Genomic DNA, 21,909 nt, shown 5'->3' on the forward strand with positions numbered 1-21,909 from the left:
TTATTCATAAGTTCATTCGTGATTTAAAATTTGACTTTAGTAAATCACTTTTTTTGCCTTATTTACCTGTTTTTTTGGAGTGAGTCTTTATTTTAAACTTGTGTGAGTTTTTTATATATGAAGACATTATGCTCTGGAATGTTTCTTATAACTTTTTTTTCCATTTGGGACGTTGCCTTGTACTTGTGCTCATAATTTTTGGCACAGAAGATATTTCATACCTATTTAGGTAACATAGAGAATGTTTTATTTTATTAGGTTAGTAAAACTATGAGTGTTTTCTATTGTTTTATTTTCCAGACTTCTATTGCAACTTCTATAGAAATTTCAGAAAGATAAAGACTTTCAACATTATAGAATTTCAAGTTAGAAGTGATCATTTTCAACTGATGAGTCTCGAGGAAGATGAGGCATCCAGAGATCAAAGACTAACTCAGCAGGTGGTACAGCCTAGATTAGAGAGCAGGTCTGCCCAACTCCTGAGCAGCTTGTGACATTAATGGTCCCAATCTCATCTCTTTTAATAGTATCTAATATTCCAAAGCTATGGAACCTCAGATTTTACTTATGCATCATAAAGTACTAGTTACACATGGAGATGATATAAGTGGAAAGACATCTTGCTCCATAGGTAGTCTAGAGGATTAGAGTCTTTGGGTCAGTACCTCTCTCCTGGTATGGCTGGACTACAATTTCTATGACATCTGTCTTTTTGTCTTGGATTATTTTTAAGTTGAATCTTAAACTGGACCAAAGATATTAGATGTTTTTTTAGACATGGGATAGAATTCAAACATCATTAAAAGTCTGAAGCATAAAAATAAGGGCAGGGTTACATGCTGTAAATCTGATTTTTGTATTTTTGGCTGTATTATAGAAATTCTGTGAAGTTTGTACTTTTGAATGGAATCTCCTCTGTATGATAGAGTTTTCCTTCAGTTGCTAGTGCAAAGAGGGAAAAGGGGCAGGGGAGAATTTTTGAGAATTTTTAGCATGTAAAAACTAGCACATAGAGGTGAGAATATGATCCTGGAAACAAAAGAAGCACTTTTATTTATTTATACAACTTTCAAAATACGAATTACCTTTCAAAATCTTTCTTGATGAAAACTATTCAGATACTAAGTACATTTTCTAATAACTAGTCACTGATCATCTGTTTCAAATATCTTGAAAGAAAATCTTTAAGAGAAATGTTGAATCAAATGTTGTAAAAAAATTTGTATCGTTACTAAAATATGCACATCAAAAAGATTAGGTCATTCTAATTGTCTAGGTTGTTATATTCTACACAATGCCAATCAGAAAAATTATGTTGCAGCTGTTAGTCCAGTCAGGTATAACTTTCTCCACCTGATGATATAAATGTCCAAACCTCTGTCCTGCTATCAAAGAGCACATTAGCACTTTTACAAATAATTAAAAACATTTTCACCTGGATAAAGAGAAGTCTTTAGCAGCTTGGGAAATTTTCACTAGTCTTTCTATTTACACTGTAGCAATGATAATCCATCTCATAACCATTCAGTATCTCGAGAATGTTCAATATCATTCCTGTGGATTATCATGTACATTTTTTATTAACATTCTCCTCAGAGAAGTTTTTTAAGTAAACATAGCAAAACTGTCTTAGTCCTTGCTGATTTGAATAATAAGTTATATGTACCTATCTGTGTGTTTGTATGCACAGATATGTCTGTGTAATATTTAAAACCTTTTGGCCTTGGTGAGGCTTGGTTCTCTGACTCTGGCCAGTTCGTTTTCTTGGTTGCATATATTTTATTAAAAACAAGCATTCTTAGCTGATAAGGCAGTAGAAAGGGGAGATTCCTTCCATTAGACATTTTGATTTTTTCTGATTTTTCTTGCAAGGGACTTTTTTGACTTCCTAAATCAAAATATATGCTGTATACATCTTGTAGAATTAGAGGTGGTGGGTGTAGGTGTACCTGCTGCATTATAGACTGAGTTATACTAGGTAACATATAAGAGTGTGGCTATGATTAGCCTGGCAATATAATTATATCCATGTCACTGTATTTCTCAGAGTATTAATGACATTTTGTGTAAAGCAGTTCTTTATTGGCTGGATTTCCAGGAGTACCCAAAAGACATTTATAGTTTTTATCGTTGCCAACAATATGCAAGTAATGCCTCTCAGACATTCTGATAATTGAAATGTCCCTACATATTTCTAAATACTCCAATTGGAATAGGTTGTAAACTACTAATAAAATATTTCATAAAGGTCACACTAATAATATTTTCCAAATGAACACTTGTTTTACTCTTACATATTCTCATAGTCCATCCTAAAATGCTACTTTTTACATACTACCTAAAATCTGATACAGCTCTGCTCTGTAATGTTTCACAAAGGACCACATCAAAATGAGATTTGGTCTTTTTCTCAGAGCTAGTTTCATCTTGGGTTCACTTTCTTCTGCCACAAACTTAGGGTAAAAACATAGAGTGATTTCTCTGAAAGATAATACGTTGCCCCTTTTGTGTTGACTTTTAGAGGCTCTCTGTTTCTTCCACTCTGCTGCTTTCTAACTCATGGTTTAAGGATTGAATCTCCAACAGGTGAGAGATTCTGGGTTCAGTTGAATCACTGTTCACCTAGAGAATAGATGAAAGATCATAAGCAATGTTTCTTTTCTTTTTCCTTTTTTGCTCCCCTTCTCTCCCCTCCCCCCGCTTTTTTTTTGTACTTTAGGTACTGGGGTACATGTGCAGATCATGCAGAATTGTTGGATAGGTACACACATGGCAATATGGTTTGCTGCTTCCATCTCCCCACATTTCTGGCATTTCTCCCCATTTTATCCCTCCCTGACCTCCACACCTCCCCGCTGTCCCTCCCTTGGCCCCCACAGCAGGCTCCAGTGTGTGATGCTCCCCTTCCTGTGTCCATGTGTTCTCATTGTTCAACACTCGCCTATAAGTGAGAACATATGGTGATTGATTTTCTGTTCTTGTGTCAGTTTGCTGAGAATGATGGTTTCCAGATTCATCCATGTCCCTAAAATGACACAAACTCATCCCTTTTTATGGCTGTATAGTATTCTATGGTGTATATGTGACAAATTTTTCTTATCTAGTCAATGGGCATTTGGTTTGGTTCCAGGTCTTTGCTATTGTAAACAGTGCCGCAATGAACATATGTGTGCATGTGTCTTTATGTAGATTGACTCATAATCCTTTGGGTAAATACCCAGTAATGGGATTGCTGGGTCAAATGGAATTTCTATTTCTAGGTCCTTGAGGAAGCACCACACTGTCTTCCACAATGGTTTAGCTAGTTTACACTCCCACCAACAGTATAAAAGTGTTCCTATTTCTTCACATCCTCTCCAGCACCTTTTGTCTCCAGATTTTTTAATGATCACCATTCTAACTGGTGTGAGGTAGTATCTCAATGTGGTTTTGATTTGCATTTCTCTAATAACCAGTGATGATGAGCATTTTTTCATATGTTTGTTGGCCTCATATATGTCTTCTTTTGAAAAGTGTGTTCATATCCTTTGCCCACTTTTGAATGGGTTTGTTTATTTTTTTTCTTATAAATCTGTTTTAGTTCTTTGTAGATTCTAGATATCAACCCTTTGTCAAATGGGTAGATTGCAAAATTTTTTTCCCATTCTGTTGGTTGCTGGTTTACTCTAATGATTGTTCCTTTTGCTGTATAGAAGCTCTGGAGTTTAATTAGATCTCGTTTGTTTATTTTGGCTTTCATTGCCAAGGCTTTTGGTGTTTTAGTAATGAAGTCCTCACCTATGCCTGTGTCCTGAATGATTTTGCCTAGGTTTTCTTCTTGGGTTTTTATGGTGTTAGGTCTTATGTTTAAGTCTTTAATCCATCTGGAGTTAATTTTAGTGTAAAGTGTCAGGAAGGGGTCCAGTTTCTGCTTTCTGCACACTACTAGCCAGTTTTCCCAACACCATTTATTAAACAGGGAATCATTTCCCCATTGCTTGTTTGTGTCAAGTTTGTCAAAGATCAGATGATAACAGATGTGTGGCATTGCCTCCAAGGCCTCTGTTCTGTTCCATTGTTCTCTATCTCTGTTTTGGTACCAGTACCATGCTGTTTTAATTACTGTAACCATGTAGTATAGTTTGAAATCAGGTAGTGCGATGTCTCTGGCTTTGTTCTTTTTGCATAGGATTGTCTTGACTATGCGGGCTCTCTTTGGTTCCATATGAAGTTTAAGGTGGGTTTTTCCAGTTCTGTCAATAAGGTCATTGGTAGCCTGATGGGGATAGTGTTGAATCTATAAATTATTTTGGGCAGTATGGCTATTTTCACAATATTGATTCTTCCTAACCATGAGCATGGAATGCTTTTCCATCTGTTTGTGCCCTCTCTAGTTTCCTTAAGCACTGGTTTGTAGTCTTCCTTGAAGAGGTCCTTTATATCCTTTGTTAGTTGTATTTCTAGGTATTTTATTCTCTTTGTAGCGATTGTTAATGGAAGTTTTCTCATGATTTGGCTCTCTGTTAGTCTTTTATTGGTGTTAGAAATGCTTGTGATTTCTGCACATTAATTTTATATCCTGACTCTTTGCTGAAGTTGCTTATCAGTTTAAGGAGATTTTGGGCTGGGACAATGGGGTCTTCTAAATGTATAATCATATCGTCTGCAAACAAAGACAATTTGACTTCCACCTTTCCTAACTGAATACCCCCTTTTTTTGTTTCTTGCCTCATTTCTCTGGCTAGAACTTCCAATACTATATTGAATAGGAGTGGTGAGAGAGGGCATTCTTGTCTAGTGCCAGATTTCAAAGGAGATGCTTCTGGTTTGTCCCCATTCAGTATAATATTGGCTGTGGGTTTTTCATAAATAGCTTTTATTATTGTGAGATACGTTTCTTCAATACTTAGCTTATTGAGAGTTTTTAGCATAAAGAGCTGTTGAATTTTGTCAAAGGCCTTCTCTGCATCAATGGAGATCATCATGTGGTTTTTGTCTTTGGTTCTGTTTATCTGGTGGATTACATTTATAGACTTGCATATGTTGAACCAGCCTTGCATCCCCGGGATGAAGCCTGCTTGATTGTGATGGATAAGCTTTTTTTGATGTGCTGTTGCGATTGGCTTGCCAGTATTTTATTGAAGAATTTTGCATCTATGTTCATCATGGATATTGGCCTGAAGTTTTCTTTTTTTGTTGAGTCTCTGCCAGGTTTTGGTATCAGGATGATGTTGGTCTCATAAAAGAATTTGGGAAGGATTCCCTCTTTTGGTATTGTTTGGAATAGTTTCAGAATTAATGGTACCAGCTCCTTTTTGTAGGTCTGGTAGAATTCAGCTGTGAACCCACCTGGACCTGGGCTTTTGTTGGTTGGTAGGCTATTAATTGCTGCCTCAACTTCAGCCCTTGTTATTGTTCTATTCAAGGTTTCAACTTCTTCCTGGTATAGGCTTGGGAGGGTGCAAGTGTCCAGATATTTTTCCGTTTCTTCCAGGTTCACTGGTTTATATGCATAGAATGTTTTGTAGTAATCTCTGAATGGTAGTTTGTATTTCTGTGGAATCAGTGGTGAGAGCCCCTTTTTCATTTTTTTATTGCATCTATTTGATTCTTCTCCCTTTTCTTTTTTATGAACCTGGCTAGCAGTCTGTCTATTTTCTAGATCTTTTCAAAAAACTAGCTCCTTGATTTATTGATTTTTTGAAGGGTTTTTTTTTGTATCTCTGTCTCCTTGAGTTCTGCTCTGATCTTAGTTATTTCTTGTCTTCTTTTAGTTTTTTAGTTTTCTTGATCTTGCTCCTCTAGATCTTTCAATTTTGACGATAGTCCGTCAGTTTTAGATCTTTCCTCACTTCTCTGTTGGGCACTTATTGCTATAAATTTCCCTCTAGACACTGCTTTAAATGTGTCCCAGACATTCTGGTATGTTGCATCTTCATTCTCATTGGTTTCAAAGAACATCTTTATTTCTGCCTTCATTTAATTGTTTACCCAGTTGACATTCAGGAGCAAGTTGTTCAGTTTCCAAGAAGTTGGGCAGTTCTGAGTTAGTTTCTTGATTCTGAGTTCTAATTTGTTTGCCCTGTGGTCTGAGAGACTGTTTGTTATGATTTCTGTTCTTTTGCATTTGCTGAGGAGTGATTTACTTCCAATTATGTGGTCAATTTTAGAGTAGGTATAATGCAGTGCTGAGAAGAATGTATATTCTGTGGATTTGGGTTAGAGATTTCTGTAGATGTCTATTAGGTCCTCTTGGTCCAGTTCTAAGATCAAGCCCTGTATATCCTTGTTAATTTTCTGTCTTGTTGATCTGTCTAATATTGACAGTGGAGTGTTAAAGTCTCCCACTACTATTGTGTGGGAGTCTAAGTCTCTTTGTAGGTCATTAAGAACTTGCTTTATGTATTGGGTGTGTATATAGTTAGGATCATTAGCTCTTCAGCTCTTCTTGAAACGTTGATCCTTTTACCATTATGTAATGCCCTTCTTCGTCTCTTTTGACCTTTGTTGGTTTAAAGTCCATTTTATCAGAGTCTAGGATTGCAACTCCTGCTTTGTTTCTTTGCTCTCCATTTTCTGATAAATCTTCCTCCATCCCTTATTTTTAGCCTATTTGTGTCCTTGCATGTGAGACGGGTTTCCTGAATACATCAATGGGTCTTGACTTTTCATCCAATTTGCCAGTTGTGTCTTTTGATTGGGGCATTTAGCCCATTTATATTTAAGGTTAATATTGTTATGTGTGAATTTTATCCTGCCATTTTGATGCTAGCTGGATGTTTTGCCCATTAGTTGACGCATCTTCTTCATTAAGTCTATGGTCTTTATTACTATTTGGTACATTTTTGAAATGGCTGGTACTGGTTGTTCCTTTCCTTGATTAGTGCTTCATTCAGGAGCTGTTGTAAGGCAGGCCTGGTGGTGATGAAATCTCTCAGCAATTGCTTGTCTGTAAAGAATTTTATTTCTCCTTCTCTTATGAAGCTTAATCTGGCTGGATATGAAATTCTAGGTTGAAAGTTCTTTCTTTTCTTAAGGATGTTGAATATTGGTCCCAAGTCTTTACTGACTTGTAGGGTTTCTGCAGAGACATATGCTGTGAGTCTGATGGGCTTCCCTTTGTGGGTAACCTGACCTTTCTCTCTGGCTGTCCTTAGCATTTTTTCCTTCATTTCAACTCTGGTGAATCTGACGATTATGTGCCTTGCAGTTGCTGTTCTTGAGGAATATCTTTGTGGTGTTCTATTTCCTGGACTTCAATGGTGGCCTGCCTTGCTAGGTTGGGGAAGTTCTCCTGGATAGTATCCTGAAGAGTGTTTTCCAGCTTGGATTTATTCTCTCCGTCACATTCAGGTACACCTATCAAACATAGGTTTGGTCTTTTCACATAATCCCATATTTCTTGGAGGCTTTGTTCATTTCTTTTCACTCTTTCTTTCTCTATTCTTGCCTTCTCATTTTATTTCATTGAGCTGATCTTCAATCTCTGATATCCTTTCTTCTTCTTGATTGATTTGGCTATTGAAACTTGTGTATGCTTTGCAAAGTTCTCATGCTGTGTTTTTCAGCTCCATCAAGTCATTTATATTCTTCTGTAAGCTGTTTATTCTAGTTAGCATCTCATCTAACCTTTTATGTAGGTTCTTAGTTTCTTTGCATTGGGTTAGCACATGTTCTTTTAGCTCTGAGATGTTTGTTATTACCCACCTTCTGAAGCCTGTTTCTGTCAATTTATCAAATTCATTCTCCATCTTTGATCCCTAACTGGTGAAAAGTTATGATCCCTTGGAGGAGGAGAGAACTTCTGGTTTTTGGTGTTTTCATCCTTTTTGCGCTAGTTTCTTCCCATTCTTGTGGCCTTATCTACCTGTGGTCTTTGTAGTTGGTGACTTTCAGATGGGGTCTCTAAGTGGATGTCCTTTTTGTTGATGTTGAAGCTATTTCTTTCCCTTCTTAGTTTTCCTTCTAACAGTCAGGCCCCTCTGCTGCAGGACTGCTGGAGGTCCACTCCAGATCTTACTTGCTTGGGGATCACCCACAGGGTCTGTAGAACAGTAAGGGTCACTGCTGGTTTCTTCTTCTGTTATCTTCATCCCAGAAGAGTACCCACCAGATGTTGGCCTGAGCTCCTCTTTATGAGGTGTCTCTTTGTGTATACGAGGTTCAGCAAACTGCTTGAGGAGACAGTCTGTCCCTTATAGGAGCTCAAGTGCTGTGCTGGGAGCTCTGTTGTTCCATGCAGAGCTGCTGGGCAAGTACCTTTAAGTCTACTGCAGCAAAACTCATAACTACCTCTTTTTTCAGGTGTTCTGACTTAGGAGGGTCAGCTTTATTTATAGGTTCCTGACATGCTGCTGCCTTTTTTCAGAGATGCCCTGCCCCACACATAGTAATTTAGTCACAATCTGCTAGCAGAGGCATTGCTGAGCTGCCACAGGCTCTGCACAGCTGCTTTGTGCACTGCCTTGGCATTAGCGGACTGCCTTAGTAGCAGCAGACGCCCTTCCCCCCACTGAGCTGGACAGTCCCGGGTCCAGCTGTGCTTGCTGCGAAAATCTCAATCCAGAGCATTTCAGATTGCTTGTTTTGTTGGGGTGGTATCCACTGAACCAGATCGCCTGGCTCCCTGTCTCAGCCCCCTCCCTTTCAGTTGAATGGGCTGCTCTGTCTCCCAGGCATCCCAGGCACCAGTTGAAATGGCCACCCAGATTTGTGTAAGTTTCTGTGCGCCCACCCACTGCTCCAGCCATGCTGAAAACTCATGGTGCTTTTTGGCCTGGGAATCTCCTGGTCTGTGGGCAGTGAAAACTTGTTTGGAAATTCAGTGAGCACTCACCCTCTGCATTGTTTTTGCTGGGAACTGCACTCTGGAGCTGTTCCTCTTTGGCCATCTTGGATCCTCTGTCAGCAATGTTTCTATATTCCTGGGTTAGTAGAGCTAGTAGACAGAGTAGAAGAAATATTTCAAAAAGAAAGCTAGGAGATCAAGGGGGATAAAAACCAACAGTAAAATGTGGCCAGATTAATAATACATCACAAAATAGAGGGAAAAATAAAAAATTTGAACTAGTGGAACTATATAAAAGATTACCTATTACCTATAAGGTAAATCAGAATCATCTGCAAACAAAAAGCAGCTTCTTGCTCTTTCCACAGAAAGAAAGACTTGTATATACGAAGGGCTGAGGAAAATGGCCTTAGGCCCAGGGAACAGAGTATGAGAAATGATATAACTTGATTCCACGTGAGGCTTCTGCAAAAGTTTTAATTTGGATCTGACCTGGCTCCTTAAAACTGTAGTATTTGAGTGTGTGTGTGTGTGTGTGTGTGTGTGTGTGTGTATGTGTGTGTGTGTGTGTTTCTGTTTTGAAGGTGAAAGTCTGGCTTAATTTATCAGGTTCATAAGCTTTTTCTATCCACTTCTGCTTTTTCATGTGGGTGAAGAACTATACTCTGTTGACTTGGTAAATTGTATAAGGAGGTAAATATATCTAATTAGGTATCACAAAGCCCACATAAGATAAGGAGGTAAAAGATAAGAAAAGATAAGATAAAGTTGGTGCAAAAGTAATTGCCATTTTTGCATTGTTGAAATTTGCCTTTTGATATTGGAATAAGTTCTTAAATAAATGTGGTTATGTTAGACATCATTTTAATGCTCATTTCTTGCTTTTTTCTTAATGACCTATTACTTCCTGTTTATTTTATATTTATTTTAGATTATGAAAATGATGTTAGACAAAAAGCAAATTCAAGCCATTTTCTTATTTGATTTAAAAATGGGTCATAAAGCAGCAGAAACAACTCACAATATCAATAGTGCATTTGGCCCAGGAACTGCTACAGTGGTGGTTCGAGAAGTTTTGCAAAGGAGATGAGTGGCTTGAAGATGAGGAGCATAGTGGCCGACCATGGGAAGTTAACAATGGCGAATTGAGAGTGATCATTGAAGCTGATCCTCTTACAACCACACAAGAAGTGGCCAAAGAACTCAGTGTCAACCATTCTAGGGTCATTCAGCATTTGAAACAAATTGGAAAGGTGAAAAATCTCTATAAGTGGGTGCTTCATGAGCTAAGTGAATATTTAAAAAAACATCATTTTGAAGTGTTGTCTTCTCTTATTCTACACAACAAGAAAGAACCATTTCTTGATGAGATTGTGATGTGCTACAAAAAGTAGATTTTATATGACAGCCAGTGATGACTAGCTCAGTGCCGAGAAGAAGCTCCAAAGCACTTCTCAAAGCCAAACTTGCACCAAAAAAAGGTTAAAGTCACCGTTTGGTGGTCTGCTGATGGTCTGATCCACTATAGCTATCTAAATCCTGGCAAAACCATTTTATCTGAGGACTGTGCTTAGCAAATCAATGAGATGCACAAAAAACTGCAATGCCTGTAGCTGGCATTGGTCAATAGAAAGGCCCAATTCTTCTCCATGACACTTCCCAACCATGGGTTGCACAACCAATGCGTCCAAAGTTGAACACATTGAGCTACCATGTTTTGGCTCATCCTCCATATCCACCTGACATCTCATCAACTGACTACCACTTCTTCAAGCATCTCCACAATGTTTTGCAGGTAAAATGCTTCCAAAACCAGCAGGATGCAGAAAATGCTTTCCAAGAATTTGTTGAATCCCAAACCATGGATTTTTATGCTACTGGAATAAAGAAACTTATTTCTCATTGGCAAAAATGTATCATCATATGGTTCTTATTTTGATTAATATAGATGTATTTGAGCCTAGTCATAATGATTTAAATTTCACGGTCCAAAAATGCAGTTACTTTTGCACCAGCCTAAATACCTAAAGTATTCTTTACTTTCATAAAGCAGAGAAAATGTTGATTTGTTTAAGAAAAAAAAAACTATTAGAAGAAAAAAGTGTGAGTATAGCATTGATACATATACACACACACGCACACACACACCTCTATGTGAAAATCCAAAAATATGAAGAAAATAATTATAATGATTTACAGACTACTTTTTCTATGCAAGCACTTTGCCAGATAATGAACCTACAAAATCTTTAGTTCGCACTAAACCCAGCAAGCCATTCACATTTCACAAATGAGAAAACTGAAATTGAGAGAGTTTGAGTAAGTTGGATATTGCACATGTAATATTTTGTATAGCTAGGATCCCAACCTAGTATTTGTGATTTCAAAATTTATAGTTTTTAATATTTATTTTCTGTGCATGGAAATTACTGCACTGAAAAAGAGAGGATTAAATGCAGCCTTGTTACTTTTGTGTGAGCAATTTATCCCATCTAAAGAAGAATATTGATAGTACTTTTTTCATATATTTCAAAAAATTCGGAAAAGAAGAATGACTAAAATGTTCAGAAAACTTTAATTTTATAGCTATTAGCCATGAATTTTAAAAATTATTGACCCGTGTTGATAATATTGGAACTCTCAAAAAATACATAAAGTAATAAGTGGAGTAATGTGAACTTCATTTAAAAGATTAAGGCTAACTGATTAGTGAAAAAAATGTAATATAAACTTTGGAAGTAAGTAATCATGTAATTTTGAGTTTAAATTGATCTGTGACTGGGACATTTATTTCAGAACTTTTTAAAGTTCTGAAAATGTGTTTAAAAATGAAATTTGGAAACTACTAGAATGTTTCCTAGTATGGAAAGTTGAACAAATTATGGTGCATGAAAATGCTGGAAAATTACATCATTATTCAAAAGAAAGCCTCAGCTCTATGTCCATTGTCTGGGTCAGTGTCTGTGATTATAGTGAGAGAGAAAAGCAAGAGAGCAGAGATGAATACATAGTACTATTCCTTGCACAGGTTAGATTTCCCAGGAAGCAGAATCTGAGATGAAGTCTAAGGTATTTATTTGGAAGTGTCCTGGAATCAACATTTATAAGCAGGGGAGGGAAAAAGCAAAACTGGGCAGAAGGTGAAATTGAGTTGTGAAGTAAGCCTGATGAAAATCTTGGCTGACCCAATGGGGAGGTCTAGAGCTAAAATGGCCATCAGAGTGTCCCTGCATTGGGTCCAAATGGCCAGTAAGTCATACTCTGAACTAGATTAGTAATTTGATGTGGGCTGCTTAGGAAATGGTGTGACTATGGGTGAGGCAGCTCTCTGAAGCTAGTAATCACTGCAGAGACTGAGGCATCTACTGTTAGAACCCCCCAGCTTCTAGTTCTTCACTGAGGAGTGATCTGGATGATGCCTCTGTCCCTCACAATACCTAAAACAAATTATACTCAAACCCAAAAGGTATAAATACATTTGTAAATGATTACATATGCACGGAGAAAAGAGGAATATAATCTTGGTCATGGGGAAAGTAATTGAGCTGGAGGTAGTATAAGTAGCCAAACAAAACAAAAGGTAAAGATATAAATAACAAAAAAGAATCCGTAATATTTTATATAGGTAAACTTGAAAATGCATTGATACAATACTTACACATGTTAAAGAATGGTCATCCAATAGTATTTATCTCTAGGTTGTGACTACCTTTCTATTACATGTCTCTATGTTGTTTGAGTAAAAATAAACATGTATTGTTTAGATAATTTGAAAAATTATAAAACTATTTGTTATTAAATCATGTAGAAAGATGCTCTAAAAGACAAATGGTTTTCAGAGGCATGAGTTGCAGCACCAGTCATAATATCCAAAAGTTAATAAGTTAGGCTTTTTTATGTAATATACACTTAGTCAAATGTTGCTTAAGTGTATTTAATGAGCCAGAATCTGTTGTAGGTGTTGGGTTACATCTGGATGGAAAGCAAACAAAAATTCTCACCCTCATGGATCTTACATTCTAGAGGAAGGAAAGAGAACATAAACAATAAGAGCAATAAATGAGTTAAATACTACCATAGGTTAAAAGTTGGTGAAGGCTAGTTCCTGAGAAAACAGGCTGTCGTACTTGGTGATTTGCATTTAGGAGTACTTTGGAGGATACTCTTGGGAATTACAACTAAGGGAACAGAAGGAAATAGGTACAAGTAGCCCAAAGTGACCTACCATAGCAACAGTTTAATGACTGAGAGATGCTCTTTGTGCCCCCTGCTGGAAGTTTTCTCCCTCTGAGAATATGACAAATAGGCCAATAGAATCTGCATTTGGATATTTTCAGAATAAATCTTGATTCAGGACAGGAGAGTTAAGGTAGTGTTATATAAAAACTGTAAAAATACACTGTTGTCCATTCAGAGTGAATAGAAATGGTTTCTTGCCCTCCTTTCTGAAGAGATGGAAGAGAATACCCTGGCTAGTTCACTTACTACATACCATGGACCTCAAGCATTGTTAACTGGCTCTAGCAGAAACAGCTTATTTAGCAAAGCAACTGCATCTGGGGTTTCCTTTTACTAGAGATATTGTAAGCCATAAACCCAGGATCCATCCAACTTTTCTAGAGACCTAATTGGAAAATTAAATGAAAACATAATGCAAGTCACCAACCTTGAGTCTAGGATGTCTTTAATAGTGGACACAATTTGCTTACTATCCCCTGGTTTCTTTTTTCTTTTTCTTTTTTTCATGTTGCTGTGTATTGTAGCTGGCCCTGTAGTGTATTATCCCTCATCTGTGTAGGAATTCTGCAAATCAGGCACCATGCTCCCTTTTCTTCATTGAGGAAAACAAAGGCAAATAGATTAAGATGCTTATTCAGGGTGATACAGCTAGCAAGCGGTAGTGAAAGATTCAAATTAGATCTGTTAGGAGGGAATACTTAGTAAAGGAAATTTCAACAAAACTAAGAATGAAAGCTCTTTATCTAAAGCTTTAGATTAGGTTTTTTTGTTAATTTTTTAAATTGCATTTTAGGTTTTGGGGTACATGTGAAGAACATGCAAGATAGTTGCATAGGCACACACGTGGCAGTGTGATTTGCTGACTTCCTCCCCTTCACCCATATCTGGCATTTCTTCCCATGCTATCTCTCCCCAACTCCCCACCCACTGCTGGCGCTCTCCCTATTTCCCCCCAACAGACCCTAGTGTGTCGTGCTCCCCTCCCTGTGTCCATATGTTCTCATTGTTCAACACCTACCTATGAGTGAGAACATGTGGTGTTTGATTTTCTGTTCTTGTGTCAGTTTGCTGAGAATGATGGTTTCCAGGTTCATCCATGTCCCTACAAAGGACGCAAACTCATCGTTTTTGATGGCTGCATAATATTCCATGGTGTATATGTGTCACATTTTTCCTGTCCAGTCTATCATAGATGGGCATTTGGGTTAGTTCCAGGTCTTTGCTATTGTAAACTGTGCTGCAATGAACATCCGTGTGCATGTGTCCTTATAGTAGAACGATTTATAATCCTTTGGATATATACCGAGTAATGGGATTGCTGGGTCAAATGAAATTTCTATTTTGAGGTCCTTGAGGAATTGCCACACTATTTTCCACAATGATTGAACTAATTTACATTCTCACCAACAGTGTAAAAGTGTTTGTATTTCTCCACATCCTCTCCAGCATCTGTTGTCTCCAGATTTTTTAATGATCGCCATTCTGACTGGCGTGAAATGGTATCTCAATGTCGTTTTGATTTGCATTTCTCTAATGACCAGTGATGATGAGCATTTTTTCATATGTTTGTTGGCCTCATGTATGTCTTCTTTTGTAAAGTGTCTGTTCACATCCTTTGCCCACTGGTTTCAATATCAATTCCTCCATGACCACTATGAGGGGCAAGTTCCAGGGACTTTGACTTTTTGCCTTTCCCACCATGAAAGATCTTAGCCTGTGGCCAAAGAACAAATGTTGGGTATTTCCAAAAGCTAATTATGTCTATTTCAATTTTTCATTCAAAGACCAAGCAAGTCTACAAATCCAGTGATTCCAGTGGTTCCAGTGTTTCCACCATGAGCCACACCTGGGGCTTGGAGACTTTTGCTGCTTTGGGCCTCCCCAGGTGTCTGTGTCAACTTGGACCTTGTGTCCAGGAAATCTTGACTTCACTTACTTCACGGTACAAGTACCCAAGTAAATTGCAAGGTTGGATTGGGAGGGACTGGGAGAATCATTACTGTGAACTTTCTGTGGTGTGGCAGGTTTCTTCCTTCTGAGACAAAAGTCTAGCCTGCAAGCAGCAATTTCGAGGTCTGCAAAACTGGCTCAGGCTTGGAATCAGGAAAAGGGTTTGAAACATTTGTATTTGGGTGACTTCCTTCGGCCTCTTCATCTTCCACCCTTTATTTTGATTGTATATATTGTATCTTTGTTGGCTGCACATATGTGTTACCATACCTAGACATGCTGTATTTTGTTAACCACATTTAAAGCTCTCTGCAGGTTCTCTCTCCTGGCTGCCACTCTGATGTTGCTGTTCATTATAATAATTTCCCCAAGTGGTGTCTGACAGTTCAGCATTGCCACCTGGTCTCCATTAATTAGGGATCCTGTGCATCCCATTGCTATCAGTGAGTCCAGTTATTAACAGCATCTCTAACCCTCATCCCTGACTGATAGAAGATAGCCACCATTGAGCTTCTCAGTAATGCCCATGCCCTTCTCACCAGCATATGCCTTTTTCCTTTGGTAAATGAAATTTCATCTCATGCATCATAGTGGTCTGGTAGATTTTCTGACCTAGTTAGTATATCCACTGTAGCATGCCCACTTCTGTGAACCCTTTGATCCCTCTACAACTGTAAGATAAAGTAGTTCTGGCACTTCAACCTCACAGAGTGTAGTCCATTACTTTCTCTAAGCTTCTAGGAGTCATCCTAGTACCTTGTTTCCCCACATCCCAGAGACCTTGCATAGGTTTTAAATGGTGTAACCTGGAGAGTGTTCTCACATCAATAAACTCTCTTCTGTCTAGCATCCTCAGAATCCAGTCCCACATATACTGCCAGGACCCACTGGCTAGTTTTTCCTTCAGGTTACAATCCCTTTGCTACTTTATCACTTCCCAGGTGGGTTAGGTTGTGACTTAACACAGTTATTGGCTTACTGTGTGGAGCATAGGGAATGGAGAGTGGTGGCATATCCTAAACAGAGCACTATCGGTTCGAAAGGCAGACACTTTAAGCAAAGGGAGGCCAGCCCATTAATTAGCAAGGAGGAGTATATCACTGTGACAGTCTCAAAGAGTTCAAGAGAATCTGGAGAGTCAACGTTTGGAAGTGCTTCAATTCAGATATCCACATCCCAGTTTTCACAGCTCTACTCTTTTCAAATCAGGGACCTAATCTTGGCATAGCAGATTCTGGAGTTGAGGATTCCCCTTTTTAAAGAGTGTGCTTCTTTTTAATTAATGTTGAATCTCTAGCTTTTGTTCTCTGCTGGCCACAGGAGACACTTTTGATATTGATTGTTAATAACCCTCACACTTTTCTTGCCATTCTCTAATGTATCATTGGCCTGAAGAAATAGCCATCTGATTCCAAATTTTTTTAAAGTACTATTATCCCTGAAAATGTCTAACTCCTGGAATAGCATACTTGTCAGTAAATTCCTCTAAATGCCTATCTGTTCCCAGTTCCACATCACAGAAAATTTTAATAATTTCACTGCAAGCAAATATGTGGACCTAACAATATTCCATCTACCCCCATTAATAAAGGAGTTTTTATTGGCAGCTGGCCATAAAAGATCATGAGCCTACAAACATCCCTTTTTAGACTCTGCTTTGTAGGATCAAATCTAGTTCAAAAGTCATAGGTCAATTTTCATAGAACTCTGATATCCAAGAATGTGTGTACATAAGGAATATTGGATAGAGGTCTTGGACACAATTGTGAGTTATAGGAGGAGAAAAACTGGTCAGAAGGAGAAGTTGAGCTGTGATGCAGTTGCAGCAGAAGATTTGGTTGATCCTACAGGAAGTTCTAGAGTTTATCTGGCCCATGGCAGTTTTCCAACTTGAGGCATGGGGGACAGACCATCAAGCCTGTTGCAAAGGGTAATCATTGTATGTGGGCTGCCCCATAGTAGGGCCAATACCTTCAGAGAGGCTGCTCTCTTAGTTAAGGGCAATTGTTGGAGGGAAACTCAGTTTAGCTTCATACGTCACCACCAGCAATAGGGGAGTGAGTGACTCTCTTTAGGGGAGTAAAGGAAAAATCTAGGTGGTGCAGCACATGTTAACCGAAAAGTTGGTAAAATCCATGTGAAAAAATAGAGTAATTATGTGAAGAAGATCGAATGGCTGAACTGCAGTGAGAGGAGGAGAAGTGGTGGGTTGGACTTTCAGTAAAGATTGGGAAAATGTAGGTCTCCTTGAGAAAATAACTTGAAGAAAAGACTTGAAGTTAGCCATGTTGAACCTTGAAGGAAATATGCTCCTGGAAAAGGGAATGACAAATGTAAAGCTAAAGAAAGGCACCTGTTAAGTGTGTTGGAAGATTTGGAGAAGGAAAATGCCTGAAACCATAAGTTGCAAAATTATGGTTATCATATAATAGTGTTGCTACATATATGTAAAGAATATGTACAGAATTAGGGACCCAAATTAATTACTGAAATTACCACTAGAGAGAATTTGTGTGAGTATAAATAGGCTTTCAAATCTACCTATAACTTTTGTTTCACTTACTTTTCAAAATTATGAAGAAATGGGAAAAATGTTGGTGTTTTAAAATCTATGTAAATATTATATGGTATATCACTTCCTATTATTTTTAATATACCTGTTATATTTCATAACAAAAAGGAGAAACGTCAACAGAGGTACCAGAGACAGACATGAACATTATTCGATGATCAAAATGAAATATCCTGGCTGACCAAGAATTATTTATACGTAGGCAGTTCTGAGCCTATTGATAATTTGTGTAATTAAACTCAGTCTTTTTATCATCAATTTTGGCCCTACTCTACCCTGTTTTTCTGAGTTACCAGCAACATCCTGGCTTATATATTTTTTCAAATACATTATTTGTAAAATTTTTTAAAAGACAATAACAGGTTATTATGAAATGTATTTTTATATTTATAAAAATTCAAAATGTTAAAACTATATAGTGAAAATTAAATAGGGTATATTTTAAGTGCCAAAATTACCTCAGAAGTAATTTAATAATTTGAACCCAAAGCCTATAGCTAACATTTTGTGAATAAAGAGAATTTTGATTCATCTCCTTTAAGTTCAGAACTAGAAAAGCATAGCAAATGTCAACACAGTTTAAAACAAGGAGAGTCTCAGCTATACTCGAGGGAGGTATTTAATATTATTTTCCTTCTCTGGAAAATGGGGGTTGTTAAGGTATACATCGGGTAGGGCTGTAGTGAGCACAAAGAGATGGATACAGAGGAAACCTCTGCCCAAAAGCTCACTAAGCCTTTACTGTTACTGTTAGCAGCATATTAATATATACTAATTCTATCTTCCATGTAAAGTTTGACCACACTCACAATGCCAATCATCTACTCTGCATCAATCCAAGCACACATATCTTAGCATTTGGCTCCTGAGCGGCTAAAAATCCACTCTAAAGGTATACATTCGTTTCTTCTAGATTTAACTATCAATATTGGTTTTAGCCAACGTACCATTCTCTTGCTTACTTAATTGAATTAAAGCCAACACATACTCACTGAGCATTTTGTATGTGACATATATTATGTTAAGTCCTGGACCTCCCTCATTGGTTTCCAAAATTAATGTGTCAGATATTTACCACTGATTTCATGCATTGAATCGGCCCTCACTTTTACCAGATACTCCTCACCTCTTGCTTCAGTGAAACAATACAGGTAATCAGAATTGAAATCTCTGCTTTTCATCCCTGCATCTCAGAATTTGCATTTTTATTCCCTGATTTTCTCTTTGCTTCTTTAGCCTCCCTTTTTATTCCCTTTTGGGAGAGAGAGGAGAGAGAGATTCATTATGAGAAATTTTCTCCTGTGATTATAGAAGCTGAGAAACCCCATGAGCTGCCATCTGCAAGCTGGGGGCCCAGGAAAGTCATAGTTCCAGTCCAGGCCCCAAAGTTTGAGAACTAGGGAAGCCAGTGGTGTAAGTCCCAGTCCAAGTCCAGAAAACCAAGAACCAGGAGCACAGATGTCTGAGGGCAGGAGAAAGTATATGTCCCAGGTCTCGTTTTAAGAAGAGAATTCTCCCTTCTGCTGCTTTTTGTTCAATTCAGCAGTAGATTGGATGATGCCTTCTTGCACTGGTGAGGGTAATCTTTACTCAGCTTACTGATTCAAATGTGAATCTCTTCCAGAAACTCCCTCAAAGACACATCTAGATAAAATGTTTTCTTTTCTTTTTTTTCCTTGGTGTTCTGTGGATGCTTATCACTATTGTGTTTCTGGGAAGATGTAATGTTTTACCAGCTATCTACTAGCTCAGTCATTCTGACACATAATATTAACCATCACAGAGATAAAGAGTTACAAGAATGACCTCAAGATTTCTGATCTGAGCAACTGGAATGATGGAGTTGTCATTACCTGAGAGTATGTTTTAGGGTAGTTAAGGGAGAGAGGTGTTCAATTTTAGATAATTTAAGTAAAATTTTAAAGTAGTTAGATGTAAAAGTCCAGACTGGAGATTTATATTTTGGAATGTCTAGGATACAGATGAAATTTAAAGCCATGAGATTGGATGAGATCAGAAAGACAGTGAGTGTAAACAGATAAGAAAATGTAGTCTAAAGTCTAAACCCTGGGTCACTTCAGTTTTAGGAGGATAGCAAGGTAAGGAGATAAATCAGGGGACTGGTTTTCTAAAAGCCCTGAAATGAGAAAATCAACTGTTGATTATGGGTAAAATAAGAGGAAGACTAAAGTTGATCTTTGAATTTAACAAGGTACAGTCACTAGAAATCTTGAAAAGAGACTGACTAATGTCAGTTCAGCAGATAAAGGAAGAAGGCAAATATGACATTGGTATATACCATTCTTTTAAAGAAATTTTACTGTCTAAGGAGTGAATGGGGTGATAGGTAGAGGGAGAAAATATGGCTTAAATGGCTATAAAATGTATTATAATGGTAATAATACAGTTGAGAGGAATAATTAATGAGGACAAATGAGAGAATTGCTGGAGTGAGACTCTATGTGCTGTCCAGTGAGGGTGGGAGAGTTTGTCTTTAAACAGAAACATGCAGAATGTATTCCAGTGGGAGGAAAGGAAGAATGTCTGTATACAGATACTAGAAGGTAAGTAGATATGACAGCAGGAGCTCATGGAAACTGCTAGTCTAGTAGTTTCTATGAACTCAGTAAAGGAGAAACTTGAATAAAGAACAGGGAGTTGGTGTTAGTGGTTTGAGAAGAGAAGATATAAAACAGAAAGAAAGGAAGAGTAAATGTAATATAATTATTCTGCAAAATTAGAGACCCTCTTGAATAACTGCCATGAAGTTAACCTGAGACTTATATTTGTAAATATTTTTCCAGCCATGTGGCTATTCAGGTAAAGACATGGAGCAGGCATTCCTTTACTGTGTTTACTTTGGTTAAACTCAGCTTACAAACCCCAAAGTAAGGGTTTAGCTAAGGGATGGCTAAATGAATTGAAGTTTATGAAAGGGAGTGTGCAAAATGATTGATCATAGAAAATTTAGAGTGTTTGAAAGGGAATGTTTATAATGATTGACCAAGCTGAGTATGTAGGGAAACAGGCATGGGAGGATGAAGTTTCAATCAATGGATTATAGGTTCAGTAGGAGGGACCATTGGAAGATATTTGAGAGCCAAAGATTTGAGAAAGTGATCTAGAAATACAGGAATTGATGTATAGACAGTGGGTCTAGAGTGTGACCACAGAGTTTAGTGACGGGGGGGAGTGGAAGAAAAACATCATTGAAGGGAGGTGATCAAGGAGGCAAGAGCACTTGAATTATATGGCTAAATACTGAAAACACTCAGAATCAAGGAAAGAGTTGTGGTGGTGTGAGCCAAGAGTTACAGCTAAAGTCTTCATAGATTGAAGAGTGCCCTTCAGTCCTTAAGATGATGTAAACAAGGAACAGAAGTAGGGATCACACTCTTATGGCTTTACTGTTATAGCAGTGGAGAACAGGGTTTGAATAGGATGGAACAGTCTGGAAATGACAGTGAAGATCAAGAAGGAACCTTTCCCATGATCACCATCTGAGAGCACTACAGGCATGCAAGTGCTTCCCAAAGAGCCACATTGCAACAAGAGCAAGATGAAGTTATTGAGAATGCAGGGGGCGTTGCTGATGGCAGACATTCAGTCACAAGAATTAAGGGTGTCAGAAGTTGGCTACTAAAAGGTGGATATACAGAGCAAAACAGAAACTGAAATTGGAAAATAAACAATGCTCTGGGAATCCAGGGTTTATGGCTGTGACTGACACAGTAGTGAGAAAGTGTATAAAGAGATGAGTCCTAATGGTCTTTGGCCAGTAGTGACGGAGGTGAGTGTTGGGGAGTATGCAAAAGTTTGAATTTATGGGAGTCTCTTCATCATCTTGATGGCAGTGTGAAGACCAGAAAAGGTATGATCTTGACTGCACAATTATCCATGTAACCATTAGGCCTTTGAAACTGTTTACTGACAGGCTTTTCTTTTTGCCACAATTGCAGGTTTCAATCTGGGGGCAAGCTCAAATATGTAGAAAGAGTCTCTAGTTTTTCTGTTTTTCCACATAAAATAAATAATGGTTTCCCATAAAATAAATCATGAAATAACCATAGTTTTGGCATACAAATGAGTAGAAGCCAATTTTGGGGTTGTACTCCAAGCAGCAGTAGTAATAGAAGTTTGCCATCTCTTTTCAAACCAACTAATGCTTAAAAACTGCTCTGAGCACAACTCTAGGATTGCCCCTAGAAGCTTCTGTCAAGCCTTTGTAGACTTTTGAGCATCAGTCATTCACTCAATTTAGGAATATCCCTTCTTTCTCTTTCTTTCTTTCTCTTTCTTTCTTTCTTTCTTTCTTTCTTTCTTTCTTTCTTTCTTTCTTTCTCTTTCTTTCTTTCTTTCTTTTTCTTTCTTTCTTTCTTCT

The 21,909-nt window shown here is 37.8% G+C and overlaps 1 long non-coding RNA gene across 1 annotated transcript in view; it reads right to left on the minus strand.

Moving 5' to 3' along the window:
* Positions 1 to 1,024: 1,024 nt before the first annotated feature.
* The window catches only part of LOC103791921 (uncharacterized), a 36,066-nt gene continuing 15,181 nt past the window's right edge, over positions 1,025 to 21,909 (minus strand). Inside the window, exons 2-3 of the long non-coding RNA XR_618474.5 lie at positions 8,816 to 8,917; positions 1,025 to 2,622 (exon numbers count right to left, since the gene is read on the minus strand). This is a non-coding gene — a long non-coding RNA (uncharacterized LOC103791921). The remainder of the gene's footprint in view (positions 2,623 to 8,815; positions 8,918 to 21,909) is intronic.

Source organism: Callithrix jacchus, chromosome 3, assembly GCF_049354715.1.
Source record: "Callithrix jacchus isolate 240 chromosome 3, calJac240_pri, whole genome shotgun sequence".
In the NCBI taxonomy this organism is placed as follows: Eukaryota; Metazoa; Chordata; class Mammalia; order Primates; family Cebidae; genus Callithrix; species Callithrix jacchus.